Source organism: Canis lupus, chromosome 3, assembly GCF_011100685.1.
Source record: "Canis lupus familiaris isolate Mischka breed German Shepherd chromosome 3, alternate assembly UU_Cfam_GSD_1.0, whole genome shotgun sequence".
In the NCBI taxonomy this organism is placed as follows: domain Eukaryota; kingdom Metazoa; phylum Chordata; class Mammalia; order Carnivora; family Canidae; genus Canis; species Canis lupus.
Window position 1 is genome coordinate 57,744,244 of NC_049224.1, and position 23,410 is coordinate 57,767,653.

Below are 23,410 nucleotides of genomic sequence, written 5' to 3' on the forward strand. Positions count from 1 at the left end.
GCTCTCACCATGCACAGACTTTTCTCTTGTTGTAAGTGGGGAATGTCTTTATGAAGGTGAATGGGCCATTCTCTTGCCCATCCCTGGGTGTATGACCTTCACCCAGTTCATCCTAAGCGACAATCCGCCTGCAAGCAGATTAGAATGCTACAAGAAGCATGCGAAAGAAAGGCTACGCTAATACTCAGTTCCTGACAATCAAAAATATGATTATGCAGCAGAATAATAGCCTTACAACCCAAGCTATTTTCTCGAGAAGAAATTTTCCAAATTCCCTTATTTCCTTTTCTGTTTAGCATATCACAAACCCATTTAGAGGTGTTGGCTCATAAATCTCTCCCGCGGCTTAGAGCTTTGCCCGTGTCCTTAATGAGATATTCGCTGCATTCAAGAAGGAAACGCTGGCCCAAGGGAAGTAAAAACAAGGCAGGACTAAAACAGCAGAGGATGGTAAGAAAGAGAGACAGAAGGTAGTGAGATTTGTGTCTCCCCATTTTTCTTCTCCAAGCTGAGACTTGGAAAGGCAAAGTGCATTAGACTCATTGAGGAAACATTGAGGACTGGGGTCCTTGCCCCTTAGGGATGAGTGACAGCTTTGTTGGAGATTGTGTGACAGACATGGAGAAGTAGGGAGCAGACTCCAGTATCAATCACAGGAATCTTCCTGGGACAATCTCTAAATGTTTGGTAATTAAGCAAACACTTTTTAAAAAATATTTTTATTTATTTATTCATGAGAAACACAGAAGAAAGGCAGAGACATAGGCAGAGGGAAAGCAGGCTCCCTGCAGGAAGTCTGATGCAGGACTCGATCCCAGGACCCCGGGATCACGACCTGAGCCAAAGGCAGATGCTCAACCACTGAGCCACCCAGGTGTCCTAAACAAACACTGTTAAATACTCACAGGCCACAGAAGAAATCACAATGCAAACGAGAAAACATGTTGAGCTTGTGGGTTGCAGGTAAGGTAGCGCTGAAGGGAAGGTGGGCAGCTCTAAGTGCATCGGTTAGGAAAGAAGGCAGTTCCGGCTTCAGTGATATGTGCATCCAATGGAATCAACCAGAAAAAGAATGGCAAGTCAAACCCAAAGAAAACCAAAGGGAAGGAATAGTAAAAGTGAGGATAGAAATCAACTCAATAGAAAGCAATGGTACAACAAAGCTTAAGGTTAGCTTTTTGAAAGTATCAATGACATTTATGAACGTGAAGAAAGAAGAAAACAGAAATGCAGATTGCCAATATCAAGAATTAAAGGGCAGCATTACAACAGAGTCTCAGACGTTAAAAATGCTAAGAGAGCAGTTCAATGTGGTAAGTTTGACCATTCAGATGGAAAGGACACATTTCTTTAAAAGCACTGCTCACCAGATGCAGTGTCCTCTGAGATCCAGAGAGGGGAGGCTTTGCCTTCTCAGGCTCCTTGCTTCCTCTGCAGCCTGTGAGCCAGGCCCACGGGGAAGATACGGGGACGTGGGTTCTGCAGTGGAGAGAGCAGGTGAGGAGCTGTGTCAGTCAAGGAACCAAAATCAAAGCCCAAGGCACACAGCCCATGGCCCGTGCCAAGGAGCACCACCGGGCACCCAAAGCAGCAGACCAGTGATCTTGCCCCAGAGACCAGGACACGAGGGCCACCACCATACCCGAAGGTGCCTTTTCCCAGGACCTGGGGCATGCCATCCACACACACAACGTGTTTTCCCTGGGGTTGCCTTACAAGGCTGCAATGAATCACTGGATCTGATAAAATTTGAACTATACTTAACGTTCAGAAAAAGATGACTTAAATGATAGATAAAATAAAGACACTGCATTTTCTCTGCATGTTGGCATTGCGGTTTGAATGATCTTCAATTTTGATGCATTGTCTGGTTCCCAAGGGGATAATAGAAGTGTCCTAGTATGATTTTCAAAAAGTTAGAATCGCAACTCTCATGCAAATATGTGAAGTGAGCAGTGATTTATTTAATTCATTAATGATGGGACCATTACAATGCAAGTCCGGCTCAAAGAGAATTGGAGAAAGTGAGTCTTTCAAGTCCCTGAAAGAAAGCCTGCTTGGATAAGATTGCTAATTTACAGAGAACTTTTTAATGTCCTACAGAGTAATTAAACCATATCCTTTGGGGCAATCTTTTCTACCAGACAAAATTCTTTGCACTGCTGTCAGGCAGGAATAATCTGCATTGTTACCAATTTTCTACCAAGGCCTCTCAGCCTACAATGTGAAAGGAGAATTGTCGTATCTTGGGAAGCTTGTTCAAGCCTCAGTAGAACTTTCTGGCTTGAGATAAATATAAAAGACAAATTACAAGCTATATAGAGGTATTTTTGTATTTTTATGCACCTAATCTTGTCCCCTCATTGGCCCAAAGCACATGCACATGAATGCAAACAGAAAGGCCCCATTCAGCTTTTTAAATTTTTTTAAAGATTTTATTTATTTAATCATGAGAGACAAGGGGAGAGGCAGAGACATAGGCAGAGGGAGAAGTGGGCTCCCTGTGGGGACCCCAATGCGGGACTCGATCCCAGGACCCCAGGATCATGCCCTGAGCCAAAGGCAGATGCTCAACCACTGAGCCACCCAGGTGTCCTCCCATTCAGCTTTTGACTGCCATACCCTATAGTGGAACTTGTTAGCCAAGTCAGTATTGCTCTTGGGAGCCAGAATGCCGAGGGAACAGAGGATGTTCTAGCATGCTTTAATTTCCATTAAACTGTCAAAGTCCCAGAGTTTCTGTCCTAGAGAGAGGATGTCCCCACACCCCCAGGCCACTGAGCTTGAGGCCGCAGGATGGAAGCAGATTATGATGGAGACAGGCCTTCTCAGACTATCCAGCTGGCTTCTTCCCTAAATCTCCAATGTGTCATGGACTCACACATGGCTTTACCGTGCATGAGCAATACTCAGCATGTACCGCGTGCCTCACACCTGGCTCGCCTGTGTCCTGTTCAAGGAGAGAGTCTGTTAACATACACTTGGATGTCCCCACAATGTCACATCGCTATGAGCATTTCCTAGCACTGCCTCTGAGGGTCTGTGCGTCCCCCAATGTGAACCAGTAATTTCAAAGGCAGGCATGGAGCACTCATGTAGAGAAGACAGCAGGCCTGACAGTCCCTCCAGCCCAGGAGACTGTTGGAAGTCCCAACCTGTCCTCACCCCAGTCTCAGGGTCTCACCTGAGGAGCTCTCGAGATACCCAGCTACATGGAAGGGGCCAGGAGCTCACTTCTGGACCTGCCACGAGGGAAGCTGCAGGACCCTAGGGTGAGCCCACCTGTGGCCCCTATGTGCAGGACAAATGGCGCAGGGACGGCAAGTCTTGAGACTGTGTTCCCATTTCCCTGCCGCCTGTGCACCATGTGCGGGGCATTCAGACGTCAACATGCATCCCGGGACGTGAGCCTGAGAGGGACCAAGGCCCAGAGTGGGGTGAGAAGGAGTTCTGTGCACGGAGACCTGGATATAGGCAGGGTCCAGGAGGGACCAGCACAGCCCAGCCATAGTCATCTGGGAAACAGAAGCCAGTACAGATCCTGAGAACACTGCATGGATCTGAGGACTGGTCATCGCCCACCGCCAGGGACACCCTCAGGTCCCCAGATGTCTGCTTGGGGAGGAGGGAGCATGAACACCCCACGTTCACCTAAGGAAGCAATTCACTGGGATCATCCCTGGGGGCTGGGAAGTGGGACACACATATCAAAACTCAAAGGAGACTTTTTAAAGTGGAAGGACTCTGTCGATAGTACTGCAATCAGATCACACACTGTCCAAAAACATTTTTTTTGCCTAAAATTTTCTTTCTTTTATTCCTTTCTCTATTCAGCCATAATTAACATAGAGTTATATTAGTTTGAGGTGTACAATATAATTGTTCAGCAATTTTATACCCAAAAATTTTTTAAAAATTTACATCTATTCAATTTACTTGTTTTTAATGATTCTGCCTAGATTCCCCAGAAATACGTCCAGAGATATCAGACAAAGTCAACCCTTCTCCCAAAGTATTATTATTTAAAAAAAAATTTTTGTAACAAGGATATCAACTTATTTGAGTGTAAGTACACTCAGGCAGAATAAAAATTTTAATGCTGATCAATTTAAAAGATAAACATGAAAAAACATAATGTGAAAGACATGGTATTGATAATAAGGGTCTCCCACTCCTCATCACAGTAAGTGCCTCCAAAGGACATTCCATCTGCTATAGGAAACAGAAGTTATTTTCTTTACATTTCAAGGTTACTGTGTTTGTCTTGTTTTTGTAACATTAAGGAAGAAGCTGAAATTTATTTTTTTAAGATTTTATTTATTTATTCCTGAGAGACACAGAGAGAGGTAGAGACATAGGCAGAGGGAGAAGCAGACTCCCTGCGGGGACCTGATGCAGGACTCGATCCCAGGACCCCGGGATCATGACTTGAGCCAAAGGCAGACACTCAACCGCTGAGCCCCACAGACGTCCCTAGGCATACTGGATTTTAGAGTCTGAAGGTTGAGCATCACTGGCCCTGCTTGGAGAAATCAGCACAGTTTGCATACTTGCAGGATTTACACTATGAATCCCAGGTGCCCCAGGAAGAAGCTGAAATTTAAAAGTCAGGGGAAACATGTAGGAAATGATGTATTTCACAAAACAAGTAAATTTGAAATAGCACCTGCAATGTGCACTCTATAAAACTCAATAAACCACGAACCCTAGTTTAGTCAAATATGAGGGCTATTATTAACTATTAAATCAGTTAATAGACAAATAAGCAAGATGGGGGAAAGTCTTGCTCCTTTAAAAATGGTGAATTGATTGTTCCTTTCCTTCCCTTTGCTCTATATTTCCCGCTGAAATTACCAAACAAAGCACAGACTCTAAATGTAGCAGTGCTAGAAACTGAGTCAGGGTGTCCTCGGGGTGTCCAGGTGGGCTGAGGGCTATTGGGATTTCTGGAAGACATGAAGCAGATGAGAGTAGGTTGGCAGTCTATGCCCGAGTGCTCAGCCCTGGTGTCAGAGGCTGGCCCCTACCTACCAGGAGCGGGTGTCACTGCCCCCAGCAGAGCGACAGAGCACCCAGGTCGGAGCACTGAGCCCTGGCAGCAAGGCTGGAGCACTCGGCCGTGGGGAGGTGGGGAAACGTGTAGTCTAAGCGCCGGGCAGGCCTCACCCAGGGCAGCTTTCTGTTTACCGCAAGGCCTCATGCACACCTGCTGCTGAAATGGACCGCGTTTGCTCTGGGGGACTGCTCGCACAGCACGAGGCCAAGGAGGGCGAGGAGGGGGGACCCTTGGGACCACCATAGCAACTGTGCATGGAGATGAAAACCCCTCAAAAGAACAATATTCTAGGTTTTTTGTTTTGTTTTGCTTTCTAAAACATTCCTCCATCCTAACCCAAACACTCTCAGGAGACCACAAGAGCAATTGGGCATCAGAGAGCTGATGAAGGAGGTTAGAGGTCTCTCCCTGGGTCCCACATGCAGCTTCTGTGGACCAGGACTCTCCCCTGATCTTTCTGTATTGGCTGCAGTTGGGGTCTGGCTTCTCCATCATACCCTGATGTAGGAGGAGGGGAGGGGAGGGTTAATCTGCTTCGGTCTATATGCACCGAGCCTCCCCTCCCATCCCTGTGCCAGCTGGACTCTGCTCCTGGAGGAGACAGCTCAGGGACCAAACCGAGGCAGCCGTGCAAGGACCTCCACCAGCCACCCACAGAGAGGCACCTGCACCTCCATTCATAAAAGTGGGCAGAAAAGATATGAGGACATTCAGCATCCCAATAAGTTGAGCAATTAGAATAAATGACCTTTAATTAAAAAAAAAAAAAGGCTCTGAGGGACCAGGAGGAAAAATTAAATTTTAATGTGTATCCTCAGGAATATTGATTTTATGAAGTAACAAAATACATGTCATAAAAGCAAAAGCAAACTATTGTGACCTAAGAACTATATGAGAAGAGGGGGGAATAGTCTTTGAAATTCAGAGCACAATGGACAAAACAGAAGGATTAACAGAGGCAGTGAGTAACAGGGTAAACTTGGTGGGGAAACCAGATCACCAACTAAAAACTTCAAGGTCAAAGGTGTGAAACAAAGGACAACCTGCAGGGGAAAAAAAGCAAGAGGCATGGAAGACAGATCTCCAGCACTCTGTATCTGTATAATACAACCAGAAAGGCAGACTCAAGAGGATGTTGGAATGAAAAAAATAGGAAACAATTTCTCAGAGCTGAAGAAAGGCTTGAAGTTTTGGATCAAGATGTTCACCATGAGAGAGTCAATCTTAAAAGGCCTCATCACAAGAAAAAAACTGCAATTCTGTACAGTGACAGATGTTTGCTAGAAGTGTTGGGGTGACCAATGTGCCATAGACAGATATCGATTCACTGTGTTACACACTTGAAACTGATATAATGTTGTATGTCAATCATACCTCAATAAAAGTTTTTTCTTATTTTAAAAAGAAGCGCCCAAACCAATGAAGGTAAAAAAAAAAAAAAAAAAAAAAAGGAAAAAAGACACACTCGTTAGTAATCTTCTTGTAGAACTTTTTAAATATTAGGAACAAAGATTAAATCCTACAAGCTTCCTGATCAGAAAATAACTTATATTTGTGGCCAACAATGGAAAGAAAAATTAGATGTCTCATTTCATTTTTTTTCTTTAAATAGGCTCCCCAACACAGGGCTTGAACTCACCACCCTGAGATCAAGATCTGAGCTGAGATCAAGGGTTGGACACATAACCAACTGAGCCACCCAGGCACCCCTAGATGTCTTGTTTCTGACACTAAGTGCTAAGATGTCAGGTAATAATGAAGCAATATCTTTAAAGTTCTGAGAAAGGATCACCTTGAACCTAGAAATCTATGTTCAACAAAACAAGTCTATGAGTAAAGGCAAAACAAAGTTATTCTGAGGCATTCAGAAAACTTGGAAACGGCGCTCAAAGTCAATAAAGACTCAGAAATGGTGAGCCCTACCATGTTCATTGTTTGGACTGCTCAGTGTTGTGAAGACGCCGATGGTCTCCAGGTTGATCCAGATTTGGTGCAATCCCAATCAAAATCCTGGCAGGTGTATTTCTGTGGAAATAGACAAGCCAATTTTAAAATTTTTATGTGAATGAAAAGAACCAGGAATATCCAAGATAATCTTGAAAACAAACAAATGAGAAGAATTTACACTGGCAGATGTCAAGACTTACACTACAGCTAGAATGAAGAAAATGTGGCGTTGGTGAAAAGAAAAGCAGTGGAACAGGACAGAGGAGTCCAGACCCAGGCTGTTCTGGTTATCTACTGCTGCATAACAGCCACCCCAATCTTGGCTTAAAATAGTCATTTATTTTGTGCACAAATCTGGGGGTTTAGTGGGCTCAGCTAGCGGCTACTGTTCAGGGGCTCTCAGTGGCCGTGGGCAGGTGGCAGCTGGGGCTGGGGTCCCCGGGAAGCTGTCTTCACCCACATGTCAGGCACCAGGCTGGGAAGACTCCCTGATGAGGCAGGACCCCTAGGGTCTCACGAGCTCTCCACAGGGCACCAACTCCTGGCACGGCAGCCCAAAGCTCCCAGAGCCTGTGGCACAGGTGAGACCAGCTGAAGCCATGTGGCCCTCTCTAACCCAGCCCCGAAGTCACTTCTACCTCCTTTTATTCATGATGGGGCCACAGAGACCCCCCCCCAGACTCAAGGGGAGGCACCATGGACTCCACCTTTTCAAAGGATTTGTGGATGTACTTCAAAGTCAGCACATCAACCCACCTACGCAGATCACTTGACTTGCAACAAAGTGCCATGGTGGTTCATTAGGAGGAAAGATGGTCTTTTCAATAAATGAATCAAGAGAACTGGATCCCTTTTGGGGAAAGAATGAACTTTACTTAACACCACACACAGACATTTAGTTGAGTGATTGCTGGGAGCAAACATAGAAGATCTTAATGACGTTGGGTTTGGCAAAGATTCTTTACTATCTCTACTTTGTGGATGGTTTTAAATTTCCATAAAATTTTAAATTCAGAATCTTTAATTTCCATAAAAATGAATATAAATTTAAAGTTGGATGGATCCAATAGCCATGAGGGAAGAGGATTCTAATAACATAGTGAATAATCTTGGTCTAATGAATACATATAAAATCTCACATGCCTAAAACAGAGAATAGCAAATTTTGTAAATGTCCATGAAATATTTTCCAAAAATTAATCATGTACACACACACACACACACACACACACACACACACAAACCACAAAGAGTAAAATCTGAAGAGGCTATGTTTTCTGGCCACAGTGTAATAGAACTAAAAACAAAATTTTTTTTTAATTTTTTATTTATTTATGACAGTCACACAGAGAGAGAGAGAGAGGCAGAGACACAGGCAGAGGGAGAAGCAGGCTCCATGTACTGGGAGCCCGATGTGGGATTCGATCCCAGGTCTCCAGGATCGCGCCCTGGGCCAAAGGCAGGCGCCAAACCGCTGCGCCACCCAGGGATCCCAAAAACAAATGTTTTTAAATAAATAAAATTTTCTAATTATTTAATAATTTTTGAAAAATCATATTTCCAAAGAAACTTTAAATCAAAATAAAAATCCAAATCTATGTAAAAATTAAAGCAATGAGAAAAATGATCTATAAAATCCACAGACAATAACATATATTCCATGCAAGTAGCAAAAAAAATCATACTTAAAAAATCCATAGCCTTAAAAATTATTGTTATATATAACAAGAAAGATTGAAAATAAATTTATTAAACTGTCAACCTGTGAAGCTAAAATAAAGAACAACAAAAACTAATAAAAGCAGAAAGAGGCAAACTCAGACCTACAAAACTCATCATTTTTATGATGAAAGATTAGAAATATTCCCTTTGAAATAAGGAACAAGACAAGGATGCCCCCTGTCACCCCCACAGTTGACTATTTTGCTTGTGATCAGATTCAACAGGAAAAGAAAAAGTATTCCTTGCAGACATTGGTTTTCTTTTTTTTTTTTTTAAGATTTTATTTATTTATTATTTTAGAGAGAGAGCAGGGGGAGAAGCAGAGGGACAGGGAGAAGCAGACTCTAAGCTGAGCTCAGAGCCCAATGTGGAGCTCGATCCCAGGACCCTGACATCACAACCTGCACTGAAACCTCGAATCGGAAGCTCAACTGACTGAGCCACCCAGGCGTCCTGACACTGATTTTCTAAATAGAAGATAAACAAATTAATAATAGAACTTGGGGGGAATCCCTGGGTGGCGCAGCGGTTTGGTGCCTGCCTTTGGCCCGGGGCGCGATCCTGGAGTCCCGGGATCGAGTCCCGCGTTGGGCTCCCGGCATGGAGCCTGCTTCTCCCTCTGCCTGTGTCTCTGCCTCTCTCTCTCTCTCTCTCTCTCTCTCTGTCTATGATAAATAAATAAATAAATAAATAAATAAATCTTTAAAAAAATAATAGAACTTGGGAAGCTGTGGGATTTAAAGCTCATATATAAAAAAATCTCTGTTGTTTGTATATACACATGACAACCCAATAGAAAATGCAAAAGGGAACAAGCTAATGCCTATCATAAACTGCAGAGTACCCAGGAGTTGACAAACAGAAAATGCATTTTCCCGTGGCCAGATGGTCAAAACATGATGAATGGACATGAATGAAAGCCTAAATGGCTAATTCACGAGTGGGAAAAGGTAATACTGTATCATACAGACAGTAATTCATTGCTACTGATCTAAAATTCAATGCAGTTCCAATCAACATCCCAATGAGATGATCAGATGATCGTAACACGTACAAGGAGCCACGCTGCTTTTGAATAAAAGTCCCATGGGGTAGGGCGTGGACTGGCATGTTATCAAGATGTATTATCAAGCCAGTGTCAGGGCAGCTCCGGGTGGCTCAATGGTTTAGCACCACCTTCCACCCAGGGCGTGATCCCGGAGTCCTGGGATCGAGTCCCACGTCGGGCTCCCTGCATGGAACCTGCTTCTCCCTCTGCCTGTGTCTCTGCCTCTCTGTGTCTCTCATGAATAAATAAATTAAAAATCTTTTAAAAAAATTATAAAGCCAGTATCAGGTGAATTCAGACCGTGTGGTATTGGTGCAGGGATAGCCAGCAGACACGTATAAAAGCATAGGGAGCCCGGGGTGATCTCATGTTTACACGGTAACTTGAGGTTACAAGTCACGGCAGAAAGGCAGGCTAGTCAGTCATCAGGGATACGACAACTCTTTCTACATACAGGAAGACATAAATCTGAACCCCATGTCAGACCACAGGAAAATCCATTTCAGATGGATCACTGACCTAAAGAAGAAAACCAAAATGTCCTAATTTTAGGAAAGAGAAAATTATATATGTGTATGAAGATATTTGACTTTAAGATAGGAAAGGATTTAAGGAGTCACAGAAAGCATAAATTATAAAGGAAGAGATTAATGAGGCCATTAAAATTTAAAACATCTGAGCAAGAATAAATAAGATTCTATGAACAAATTAAAAGACAAGCCACAGACTGGGGGCGTGGGGGAGAATTTTCAAAGCACAGGACCAATGAAGAAATGATACCTAGAATAAAGTCCAAACGCCAAACAAGAAAAAGACCTAATAACTGCAGCAAATAGCACTCAATGTTGTGTGTGAATACCTGTTTGTATAGTAAAAACATAAAAATGGGGCATGGGGTCTAGTTAAAATATATAATTAAGTTCTGTCTTGTTTGTTTTAGAAAAAGGGAATGAATATGACAAAAGGCAAATATTGGTTAAAGCTGAATAGTACAGATACTCACTATATTCTCTAATTTTCTGCATGTTTACCTGCTTCAGATAAAGTATTGGCAGGAAAAAAATGCCGTAGGTAATATTGATTTAAAAAGGTAAAATAATGGATGACAAGAGTAATTCTTTGGAAAGCAAGAGAAATCAAACAGTGGATATGTAGTATCAATAATTTTAAAATACTAACAAAATGGAGACATTTATGGAAGTTCTGACCAAGAGAAAACACAACCAAGTAATGTGTGCAATAAGAAATAAGCAGATAATCACAAGCAAGAGTGACACATAAAAAATAACAAGAGAATACTGTGCATGCTTTTATGTCACTGAAATTGAATATGTATATAATATGGACAATTTTGTAAAAATATAATAGATTTCTCAAATTGCTGTTAGAGGTAGAAAATCCAAATACACATCATCTGTTCAAAAATTAAACAGTGCTATCCATCACCAATTTCCCACACACACAAAAAAATGATTATAGGCTGAGTTCAAAACTGTTCTGAGGAGCAGATAATTCCTCTTCTTTAAACCACTAAACAGCACAGAATCACAAAGAAATCTCCCCCAATTTGTGCTTATAAATTAGCACAAAAATTTAACAAAATACAAAAAATTAGATACAAAAAATTTAACAAAATAGCACACACAGGGGCCCCTGGGTGGCTCAGTCGGTGAAGCATCTGCCTTTGGCTCAGGTCATGATTTCAGGGTCCTGGAATCGAGTCCCACATTGGGCTCCCTGCTCAGCGGGGCATCTGCTTCTCCCTCTCCCTCTGCCTGCCGCTCCCCCCAACTCGTGCTCTCCCTCTCTCTATATATATATCTCAAATAAATAAACAAAATCTTAAAAAAATAGCACACACAAAATCAATAGATTCCATTTTACTTAGTAATGACTGTAACAACCTCACATAAAATATTAATATTCAAATCCAACCATGCATTAAAAGATAACATACCGAGTAGGATTTGCTCCAGGATATACAGTTGTTGCAACATGAAGATTTCTATCTACTCAGAGACAAAGGAAAAAAAAACACATGTTTATCTTAGGAAATCCCGAAACTCATTAGAATCCTAGAACCAATAAAAATAGCACATTTTACCATGTGTTTACTGTGTGTTAGGCACTGTGCTAGGAGCTTCATGTGTTTTATCCGATCCTGACAACAGTCCTATGAGGCCTGTGTTATTATCATCCCTTGTGTTCTATATAAGGTATTGAAACTTAGAGAATATAAGTACTTTGGGGGCACCTGGGTGGCTCAGTGGTTGAGCATCTGCCTTTGGCTCCAGTCATGTTCCCGGGGTCCCAGAATCGAGTCCCGCATCGGGGTCCCCAAAGGGAGCCTGCTTCTCCCTCTGCTTGTGTCTCTGCCTCTTACTGTGTCTCTCATGAATAAATAAATAAAATCTTTTTAAAAAATTGTTTAAAATTAAAAGAAAAATAAGTACTTTGTCCCAGCTAGGTAGAGAACTTCCATAATTTGGTGGAACTTATTAACCAGAAACCTGTAACCAATATCATAATCATTTAAATGGGATGCCAACCCCTTATCTGCTTGGATCTCCACCAGACTTCATCCCTGGCAGTCTTGTCTCATTTCCTACATTTTTCCCTAATTCCCTGAGGAGCTGTGCTACCATGCAGCCCATAGTGGAAGAGAGGCCCAGCTTATAATTGGCGCGCACTGTAACACAAGACGAATTTTCTCCCTCGTGTCCTGGCATCAGAACCTACCTTCTGCCGTTGGAAGCAGCTCAAGGACACCAGAGAATCTAGTTGGAGGTACCATGGATAACGCCAAGGCACTCGCCGCCTGCAAGATTCCAGGGTCTGGGTCCCCTGGGGGGGACCCTGAATCCCACCACTTGTCTCCCTGAGCACCAGTCTCCCTCCTTCTGAATACGGGCTCTGGATGGCGTGACCTCTGAAGCCTCCACTTCTGATTCTGCATTAAGGCAGAAGATCCAAAACCAAAGCTCAAGTTACTTTTGCAAATGCGGTAGAGTAGGTGTGAGCCATCAGCCCCTCCGCTGCTGTAGGACTCGTGTAAAGTGGTGAGCAGGGGAAATGGGGACATCTCAACTCCAGGCTGGGAACAAATGAAATATGTCCTTTGGAAAAGAGACCTCTCTCCCCTGGTTCTCAAGACGGCGGCTTTTGTCTGTTCACCCTTCAGACACAGGAAATCAATTTGTGTGTAGCTTGCAAGGGGGACTTGCATGAATTTGGGGGAAATACGATCAAAAGAAAGTGTCTCTTTTTGCCACACGCCTAACACACACACCCCCAGAGAGAGAGCAGACACAGCTCCGTCCTGTTGGGTAGAGCCACAGCCCCCGGGGACCCAGGACACGGCCTTCAGAGTTTTCTAATGAGGGACGAGGTATAGATAGCTGTTTCCCAATGTCATGTTGGTTCTCTATAGCAGGATAGTCAAAAGGTGGAAAATGAACATTTCTCTCTGGGACATAAAGTGCTGATACGCAGACCGTGGGAGGTGCCCCGGGGGAGGCTGGCATATTTGCGAGAAGCCTGGAAGCCTCAGGAATGGAAACGATCGAGACTCTACCCCTTTCCCACCAAGATGCAAGTTAAACCTGTCCCAGTAGTTAAGTGATACCCAAAGGGAGGAGGAACTACCCAGTAGTTAAGTGATACCCAAAGGGAAGGAAGGAGGATTTTACCCTGAGATAAAATCATCATGGGGACAAGAGCATTAGGCTTGGGGCAGGACCCTGCGCAGAGCTGGGTTCTCTTGAGAGAGGAATGGCTCCAATCCCTGAAGCTCTGGACCCTTAGGTTAGTCCCAGTTCACTTATCCTGGAGGCTGTCTTGTGTCCTAGGAACATGGCCCACATGTGGGGGTGACTCTAGGGACTCTGGGCAGAGCACTGAGGAATGCTGGGAAGCTCCCCTGAGGGACCACCCCATTTGAACTGTTGCCACAGACACTGGAGTAGACTTCCTGACGTCCACCGGCTTCCTGGGTGACGTGGCCTCCTTTGGCCTCAAGGGGACACTCCATCTGGAAGGCATGAGCAAACTAGCCCTTTGGTCATAAATAAGCACCTTGGGGACTTCTTAATCACAAGAAACATACTCAAAGTAGACGGTATTGGAGTTTGAGCCATTCCAGAGAAGAGTTCACAGGAAATGTGTTGTTTTGTGGTCCCTACATGGCGAGGAGGAACATAAATGAACAAGGGAAGAAGAACGTTAATGGTGGCCGCCGGGCTACCCCCAGCTCTCAGGACAGGAACCGCCGGTGCCCCGATGTAGTTCGTGCACCTGACCTTGCTCTGGCTGCCGGACACCAGCACACCTCGGGCCAAGTAGAAACTCTCAACAAGCCCTCCTGGAGGTTGTGTGTTGGGGCTTCTAATAACACTTTGGGTCAGTTTTGACCCTTCACATTCTGGAAAACATTCCAACATTGAATTTTTTAAATGTATTGGCGGAGCTCCACGTAGCACTGCCTGGTGTCTATAATCGATTTCCTTCCTCTCTGTGGCTGCATCTCCTTCTCATTCTTGGAGATGTGTGTGTGCCCATTTCGCTCTCTTTTTTTCCAGGGGTTTATCCAAGCTTAAACTATTTTAGAGAACTTTCTTAATGGTTTATTTTTAATGCTACTGATTTTCTGTTCTTGTGAATTATGAATATTTGCTCTTAATTTTACTGATCCCATCTTCTGGATCCTCTCGATGTTGTTTATATAACCGTCCCGCTGGATTCCTTGTGTCACTGCAATTGATTCTTCTGGTTCAGTAATGAAAGGTACGAATTTGCCCCTGAGGGCAGTAACAGCTGTCGCTCACCTCATCTCATAACTTTTAATAGGTGGTATTCTCATTAGAATGATTTTCTAAATATTCTATAATTCACCTCAGTTTTTTAATGAACTCAATTTAAAAAAATTAATCAAAATGACTTGTGGGTTTGTTGGTTTGCTTAATTTTTTTTTTCTTTGTGGTCAGAGAATACAGCTTATAAAGCTTCCACATTTAAAAATGTATGGATGTTTTCTTTGTAAATTTATATGAAATCAATTTTCGTAAATGTTCCGTGAACATCTGAAAATAACTCGTATTCCCTACAGGCAGGAAAAATGTCTATTCAGCTTCTTAATCCATACTATTCAAATATTCCAGGCCATTCTACCAGTGTTAGCTTTAAATGCTCAAACACATATCTGATCCTGTTTTTTCTATCAATTTTAAAGCAATACTTCCTGACATTGCCCAAATAATATAAAAAATGCATTGTGCTCTAATTTCTTTCCACCTCCACCCCACTCATTTTCATCAAAATAATTTGGAATTTGAGGTACAAAGTATATTTATAAAACCTTTTGATCATGTAACTTATTTCAAAAATTATTTTTAACATTTGCATTGTTCTGTATCTTTATTTATGACAATTGTTTGCACTGTAATTAGCGCCTTACTGGTTTTTTTTCTTCTCTCCCTGTCTTCCTCCCCCTGAATTTTTCACTCCGATTCATTGCGCCTTGGATAAAGTGCCTCTTCAAGCAATTTTATTTTGCTCAGAGGGCTTGTGGTTGACTTGCATTCATCTCAGATTTTCTTTACTTGTGGGATAAGAACATTTCTCTTTAATGTTTCCAGAAAGCTTGGAAATAGTGGAGGCACCTGACCTGCGGGGGTTGCGGACAGGACTTGACCTGGTCCTCCCAGAGGTTGGGGGTGTCGCAGTGGAAGGCACAAACAGGGCCACCGTGGGGAGGAAACCAGGGACAGTTGTCACCCTTGGAGACAAGCGGCGAGACCTCAGGCCAAGTTGGGACGGGGCATGAAGGTCCTCACCCAGCAAGCACACGGCATCGGCCTGGACTCCACGTCCAAATTTGCACACTGAAGCCGCAGGCTAAGCAGGTAACTGGGGACATATGCTGGCTGAGAAGAAGAGAAGGGTCCAAAAGCCAGCTGAAGCCAGGCAGGCCCAGGGCCCCATTCGGGGATGTCAGACAAGTGAAGCGGAGAGAAGGCAGGCTCTGAGCAGATGGGGAATAATTTGAAACCTCCAAAGTGTGTCCTGTCCTGTGCTCACGGGCCATAGGAAAGGTGTGGCCCTGTCATCGGACCCCAGTTATGGCCCATAAGCACAGTAACAGCTGCATCTGACAGGCAGAGGCAGAGGGACTGAGGCCCAATAGAGCACCTTCTTCAAGCAAACCACACAGCCAGGATGCGAACCCAGGTCCCCGAGTCTCTGGAGTCAGAGCAGTCCCCAGGCACCACAGTGCCCTCCACAGCATTAGGGAGACAGAGCGGGGTTACCCTTTCTTTCCTACATCTGTTCCTCACAACCACTGGAAAGCGAGTCTCTTCTTGGTCCTGTTTGGTGCACTGCCTCCCAGAAGTGAAGGTGCTTTTTCCAGGGGTGTCCTATACTGGGGGGTGATTGTGTGAGGAATGGAGGTTTACCAGGTTCACCCTCAAAGAATGGACTCCTCAGGGTAAGGACGAGAAGCAGCCTTGCCCTCTCGCCCTCCTTTGCCCCCTGGGGTCTCTGCCAGTGTTCTTGCTCCGGCCTGTTACCACTATTGCGTGTGGTGGGTCAGCAGGCTGGGAAGAGCTGGGGCACCCAGAGCACCAGGGCCCGGGCCTCAGTGTGACCATCAGGGCGACTCTCTGTCTGTCACTGTCTCCCTCCCCTTTCCCCAGCTGTGGCTGCCTCCTATGACTGCATCAGCACCCAAAGCTGCTGCACACGTTCCTCCCTCATTTGGGTTTTCGGTTCCCTTTTAAGGAAACTTATTTTTCTGACAGTCTGCCAGTGAGTCACTCCTCGTCTGGTAGCCAGACATCATGTTCTTGTGTGCCCTTGGTCGGTTTGTTTCAATTTCTCCAATCCTGGGGAAAGAAAGCAAAAATAGCCTTCTGCCTCTTAAAGATGTGCTGTAAGAGTCAAAAGGATTGTGACTTCCTCTTGCCTCTGTGACAACCTGCCACAAACCTCAGTGCTTTAGAATCATGTAAATGTGTGTTCCTACAGCTCTGGAGGTCACAGGTCCAAAATGAATCCTAAGGGGGCAAAATCAAGGTGTTGACAGGCTGGTTCTTTCTGGCCTCCTGGCCTCCTGACACCATCTCTGCTCCATGATCACATTTCCTCCCCTGCTACAGCCAAACCTCCCTCCGCCTCACGCTTACAAGGACAGTGGCAGTTACGTGGAGCACTCAGCCAGAAAACCTAGGAGATTCACCCCATCGCAAGATCCTTAGCTATCACATCTGCAAAGTTCCTTGTGCTATTTAAGATAACATTCATAGGTTCTGAAGATTCCTTGTGGATTTCTTGGGGGTGGGGGTGGTAATTATTCAACCTCCTGCAGCCTGCTTTCTGGCCTCCAAATATTCGTGTCTATCCTGTATGAATTCACCCCTTTCAACCCATTATACTGTCAACCTGAAGTCCAAAATCTCATTTCAGTTGTCTGATTTAGGTATTGGTTACACTCTGCATGTGATCCATCTGGGATAAAATCCCTTTCCACCTGTGGGGACGTGGAAAAGGAGTTATCTACTCCAAAAATACAGTGATGGGACAGGCATAGGACAATAGTTACACACATGGGACGCCTGGGTGGCTCAGTGGTTGAGCGTCTGCCTTTGGCTCAGGTCATGATCCTTGGGTCCTGGGATCAAGTCCCACATTGGGCTCCCCGCAGGGAGGCTGCTTCTCCCTCTGCCTAGGTCTCTGCCTCTCTCTGTGTCTCTCATGATAAATAAATAAAATCTTAAAAAAAAATAGTTACACACATTCCCATTTCAAAAGAGAAAAAAATAAGGAAAAAAAGGAGTCATCAGTCCCATGCAATTCCAAAATTCCACCAGAAAAACTCCATTCATTTTCAAGGCCTGGGAATAATCTGGGGTTCAAGGCTTCACCCTCTATACCCATATCTCTGTCCCCTGGGCCAAAGCTGTTGCATGGAGAGTCATTCTTTCATGTTCCTGAAGGGCAGGACATGTTTATGGCAATCATTCCCATCAGCCTGTGTTCTGCTACAGAATTCTGAGAACCCAGCAGCCTTCTTTCATCCTATCTTCTCTGTCCCTTTCAGACGCCATGGGCAGTGTTTCTACCAGTATAACAATCTCAGAACTATTGTGTGTTGCCCATGTGTGTCACAGGGATGCACTCCATTTGATGAGAGAGTCTTCCAAAGGTCTTTCTTGGATAATCTCATTTCTATCCCTGGCTTCTGCTGAGGTGGTTGCTGGCAGGATCCATGAGCAACACATCTCATCTCTCTAGTCTCATCCCTGGCCTTCTGTTAGCACCTAATTTCCTGATGGTGAGTCTCCCAATGGCAGCATCTTCTTCAATCTGGATGGGCTAAGAGTCCTGGAGGGCACAAGTGGCATGAACTCCCAGGCACTTCCAGCTCCCTGCTTGCATGAATGGGGCAGCTGCAGTGACCCAAGGGCTGTCTAAGGAACTGTTAGATGTGAGCTGCTAGGAGCAAAACATGCAGAGGCTGGGAAGTGTGCACACTGACTGGTTAAGGGAGTCCAAGGAGATCCCAGTGATACTGGCAGCATCAGCATCTATTCTAGAATGAGAAGGCAGATTGTCCGATGGGTTGCACAAGCATGGCACAGTGATGATGCGCTCTCGTGGCAGACACATCCTCTTCCCTTTTATCCAAAGTGGTGTTGCTTCTTTCTGCCTCTTTGCTCTGGAAGGTTCTTTAGCTATAAGAGAGGTTTAAATATTGGAAGACAAGTCCTAACTACAGTATTCCATGAATACCATCCCCTCCACACCTCTCTCCAGTCCTGGTAGATGTCACGATCTTAATCATCTCTGAACATACACTGACCAGCATGCTAATTACCCTGACGGATGAGCGAGGCCACCAAGTGCAGTCCCACAGGACAATGTGACTGGTGTGAGGTTAAAACACTGGATAACTTCTCTGTCCTGAGCAAACACCATCCACTTAACCCATCTGCTATCCGGGGAAGTGATTCTGACAGGTCACCTTTCATAATGGCTCCGCTACTATTTATAGAACCGGCTGACGATGGCTCGTGACCAGCTCTGGTCTTTGTTTTCTGGGTGGGTTCACTGCGTCGGTACAGCCTCAAGTTTATCCCCACAATAACAAGCGGCATTGTTTTTTCAATCATCTCGTCTTCTGACTAGTGGTGTCTGGATGGCCATGGCCAAGCACCGGTCCTCATCCTCTCAACATTGCCTGTGTGCCCACACAGTGTGAGCCTGGCCTGGCTCCAGATCGCTCTGCCCCTCCGGCAGACGTGGGCCCTTCCCTTGAGGAACTCACACATTGCCGCAGACTGAATTATGCCCCCCCCAATTCATTTATTGATATCCTGACACCCAGTGTGATTGTATTTGGGGAGAGGGATTTTAGGAGGTCAGATGCAGTGACAAAGGTCAGGGTCTTATTCTGAATAGATTGGTGACTTTATAAAAAGAAGAAGAGAGAGCAACCTCTCCCTCTTTGCATGCACGCACATTGAGGCAAGGTCATGGTGAGAAGGTGACCGTGGGGACTCCAGGAAGAGAGCCCTCACCGAAAATAAACCCTGCCAGATCCTAACCCAGACTTCCAGCCTCCAGAACTGAGACGTTGACAGACACTCTTGTTGCATAAGCCACCCCTAGCAGACGGAGACACATGTATGGACAGAAACAAATATATCAGCATAAAATCAAGGATCTGGGCCTCCCACCCCCAGCCCTGAAGAAGGACACAGATTTATACTTAGATCCTATATTTGTGTACACTTATTGCTAGTTTTTCCCGAAAACCCTGACTTATATACTTCTTCCCAGGCTCTATATTTGAATTGTGGCATTTGGCAGGACTCTTCTCCATTTGGATCTGCTATACCTGAACCCTAACACTGCAGGCTCTGGTGAGTATGCTGAGGTAGTCCAGCAGCCAGTCCCCTTGGGGTCATTCACTGGCCAGAGTCCCTGCCTCTGAAACAGGCTCACCTCCAGTCTCCCCAGGAAGGTGGCAGATGGAGCCCCCAGCTCGTGCAGGCCCCATGCTGAAGGACAGTTCAGCTATGTTGGCGAGCCCTGAGCGGGCCTTCAGGAAGGCCAGTCCCTCAGCTCCCTGGGAAAGGCAGCTGAGTTCTGGGTTACTATCTCTCCCGGGTGTTGTGTCCTCACTCTGAAACAGAGCTGGATGGCACTTGTGTCTGCCCGGTAATTAAGGTTAATGAGCACACTCCATCTGGAGGGCGGAAAGTTGAATCTGTTTTTTTTGAGTCTGCATCCTTGGCATTCCTCCCAGCCGGAAGGATCCAGAAAACACTGATAATCTTCTTCTGGAGCCTATTCCAAGGTTATAGAGCCCAATCCTGGCCCCAGACAAGACAGGGGTGATCAAAAGTCTCTCTCTCTGAGGCCTGACCTCTACAGTCTGTGCAGGGTATCATTAATAACTTAAGTCAGACCCTGGGCCTGGGATTTCAGAGGCCAGAGTCCTGCTGTGCCACTCCAGCACATTCAGCCTTCCTCAAGAGCCACCAGCAACCATGAGGCATCAGTACCACAAGGCCTGTGGCCAGGGTCAGAAAGATGGGTTTGCTCCCAACTCAGCTATTCCATTGCTCTGAGATCCTGAGAAAACTCCATCTTCTCCCTATATTCCGGTCTCTTTGTCTGTGAAGTGGACATGTTTTCTTTTTTTTTTTTTTAAGATTTTATTTATTTCTTCATTAGAGACACACACAGAGAAAGAGAGAGAGAGAGAGGGAGGGAGGGAGAGAGGGAGGGAGGGAGGGAGGGGGGGAGCAAGAGAGGGAGGGAGGGAGGGAAGCAGAGACATAGGCAGAGGGAGAAGCAGGTTCCCTGCAGGGAGCCCACTGTGAAACTTGATCCTGGGACTCTGGGATCACGCCCTGAGCCGAAGGCAGATGCTCAACCACTGAGCCACCCAGGTGTCCCTGAATGTGTTTTCAAAGTATGGTTCAAGGAACCCTAGGATTTCCATGGATGCCCAGAATGGAAACTGCATACCACACTCAGGATGGTGTTACTGCTAGATAGGGTGAGAGGAGATGACTCTGTAGGTTAGTGGTTACAAGAGAGGAATATATTGATGGAAACAAAAAGGAAAAGCAAATACGATTAGGTGATAGTTACAAATTCTGGGGATTCCTGGGTGGTGCAGCGGTTTGGCGCCTGCCTTTGGCCCAGGGCGTGATCCTGGAGACCCGGGATCGAATCCCACGTCGGGCTCCCGGTGCATGGAGCCTGCTTCTCCCTCTGCCTGTGTCTCTGCCCCTCTCTCTGTGTGTGTGACTATCATAAATAAATAAATAAACTTAAAAAAAAAAACAAATTCTGCATGATGGAAATGTAGACACTTATAATAATATTGCTTACCCTTTTCTTAAATCTCCCAATTAAAGCAGAAGCAGGTCTCAATCTAGCAGTGAGTAGGGCCCTAACCTCCCACCCCTAAACAAGTGTGTGTACATACTGATATTTAAAAGTTCTTTTTAAGATTTATTTATTTATATGAGAGAGAGAAAGAGTGATAGCATGAGTGGGAGGAGAGAGGGAGACAGACTCTCAAGTAGCCTCTCCGCTGAGTGTGGAGCTAGACTCGGGCCTCAATCTCAGGACCCTGAGATCACGAACCTGAGCTGATACCAAGACTCAGATGTTTGACTGCATCACCCAGGCACGCCCAAAAGCTCTTTTTATTTTGTAAAAATCATATCATATTTATTGTTCCTCAACTTTTCCACTTAAGAACATTTCTTTGACCTCGTTTGTGTGCACACGTGTATGTTTCTTTTTAATGGCCTCACAGTATTCCATGACACAGATTTATATCATGGCAGCTTTAACCACTACAAAACTGACACTCAGTTTGTTCTCAGTTTTTTTTACTGTTACAACAATGCTGCAATGAACAGCTTTCAAAATCCCTGAGCAAAGAAACAGGAGAACTTTGATCAAACACATATGTCCTCAGGCCTAGGTCTGGGCTTCCATGTAATCATTAGTGCCATTAGCTAATGGCCAGTGTTATTAGAGTTCATGCTCTTGTGGAGATTCAAATATCAGTTGCTGAATAATTCTGGATAGTTTGCCTCACCCAGTTTTCATCTGTCTCAACGCATTGAAGAGAAAAACTTGAATTCAAGACATGCCAAGAAGAAACAGCCGAAGGAAACACTCCAGGTTCTCGATTCAGAATCTTGAAGCACAAGATCATAGAGTTTTGTCAAAGCAGAAGTGGTCACTAGCCTGGTTAACAAGAAGTAAACCCTGCTTCAAGTGAGCTCAGTCCTCTATTGGATTAGCTCACCTGCCTAAATTCTAGCTGCTTACCAGAGCAGGCACTGAACCCACTCTGCCAAAGAATAAGAATAATGTCATCCAGAGTCAAGCATTGTTCATATCAATGCTTGATATCCCAGTGAAAGTTTTATCAGATATATCAAGAAATTGAGGGTATCCCTGGGTGGCTCAGTGGTTTAGTGCCTGCCTTCAGTCCAGGACGTGATCCTGGGGACCAGGGAGCAAGTCCCACATCAGGCTCCCTGCATGGAGCCTGCTTCTCCCTCTGCCTGTGTCTCTGCCTCTCTCTCTTCCTGTGTCTCTCATGAATGAATAGATAAAATCTTAAAAAAAAAAAATTGAACCAAAAGAAAAAATAAACAATAGAAGCAGATCCACAGATGACCCAAACATTAGAGTTGTCAAATATGGTCTTTAAAAAATTGTGATTAGGGCAGCCCTGGTGGCACAGCGGTTTGGCGCTGCCTGCAGCCGGGGGTATGATCCTGGAGACCCGGGATCGAGTCCCACATCAGGCTTCCTGCATGGAGCCTACTTCTCCCTCTGCCTGTGTCTCTGCCTCTCTCTCTCTCTCTCTCTCTGTGTGTGTCTCTATGAATAAATAAATAAAATCTTTAAAAAAATAAAATTAAATCTTAAAAAAATTTAAAAATAAAAAATTGTGATTAATATGTTTAAGGAAATAGGTAACAAGGTTGAAAGTTTCACTGGAGAGCTAGAAATTTTTTTAAAGGATCCAAGGGAAATTACACAACTGAAAAGTATGGTTTAAATGGAAATTTGAATAGCTAAATTAACAGCTAACTGGACAGAGCAGAAGAAAAGGTGAATGGACTGGAAGTTGCTTCAGAAGAAAGTATTCAAACCACAGCATGAGAAGAAAAAATACAGGAATAAAGCATTAGAGACAGATCAACATAATGAAAAAGTCTATGTGTATTTGGAGAGCCAGAAAGGGTAAGTGAGAGAAAAGGACAAATGAACATTTGACGAGGGGAAGGGCCAAAAGTTTTCAAAAATTGATGAGACATGAAGTGAGATGGAAGGAGGAGTACAAATACTACATAGGAAAATACAGGGAAGACCACACCCAGGCTCATCTGCAGTAAAGCAAAGACAAAGAGAAATCTTTAAGGCAGTCAGAGAAAAAGGTATATTATTTTCAAAGAAGCCAACAGGTGAGACTTCGGGGAATATTCTTCCCTTGAGGCCTTCTTTCTCAAAAGTCATGCTGGAGAACATCCCAGCTGCCAGGAAAACCCCAGCGGAAGGACTATGTGGACACTGAATGTGTCTCACTGGAAAAT

At 44.6% G+C, this 23,410-nt stretch overlaps 1 protein-coding gene and 1 long non-coding RNA gene across 3 annotated transcripts in view; one reads left to right on the top strand and one right to left on the bottom strand.

Moving 5' to 3' along the window:
* CTXND1 (cortexin domain containing 1) overlaps nt 1-23,410 on the top strand; it is a 55,678-nt gene that overhangs the window by 25,798 nt on the left and 6,470 nt on the right. Inside the window, exon 2 of one of the 2 annotated variants that reach the window (XM_038533004.1) lies at nt 19,611-19,693. The exons of the other annotated variant lie outside the window; for it this stretch is intronic. The gene's annotated coding sequence lies outside the window, so the exon portion shown is untranslated. The remainder of the gene's footprint in view (nt 1-19,610; nt 19,694-23,410) is intronic. 2 annotated transcript variants of the gene reach the window in all.
* Nucleotides 6,724-12,718, bottom strand: LOC119871220. Its single transcript, XR_005357124.1, has 3 exons — nt 12,513-12,718; nt 11,731-11,782; nt 6,724-7,081 (listed from the first exon to the last, which is right to left on the bottom strand). It is a non-coding gene; the product is annotated as an uncharacterized LOC119871220 (long non-coding RNA).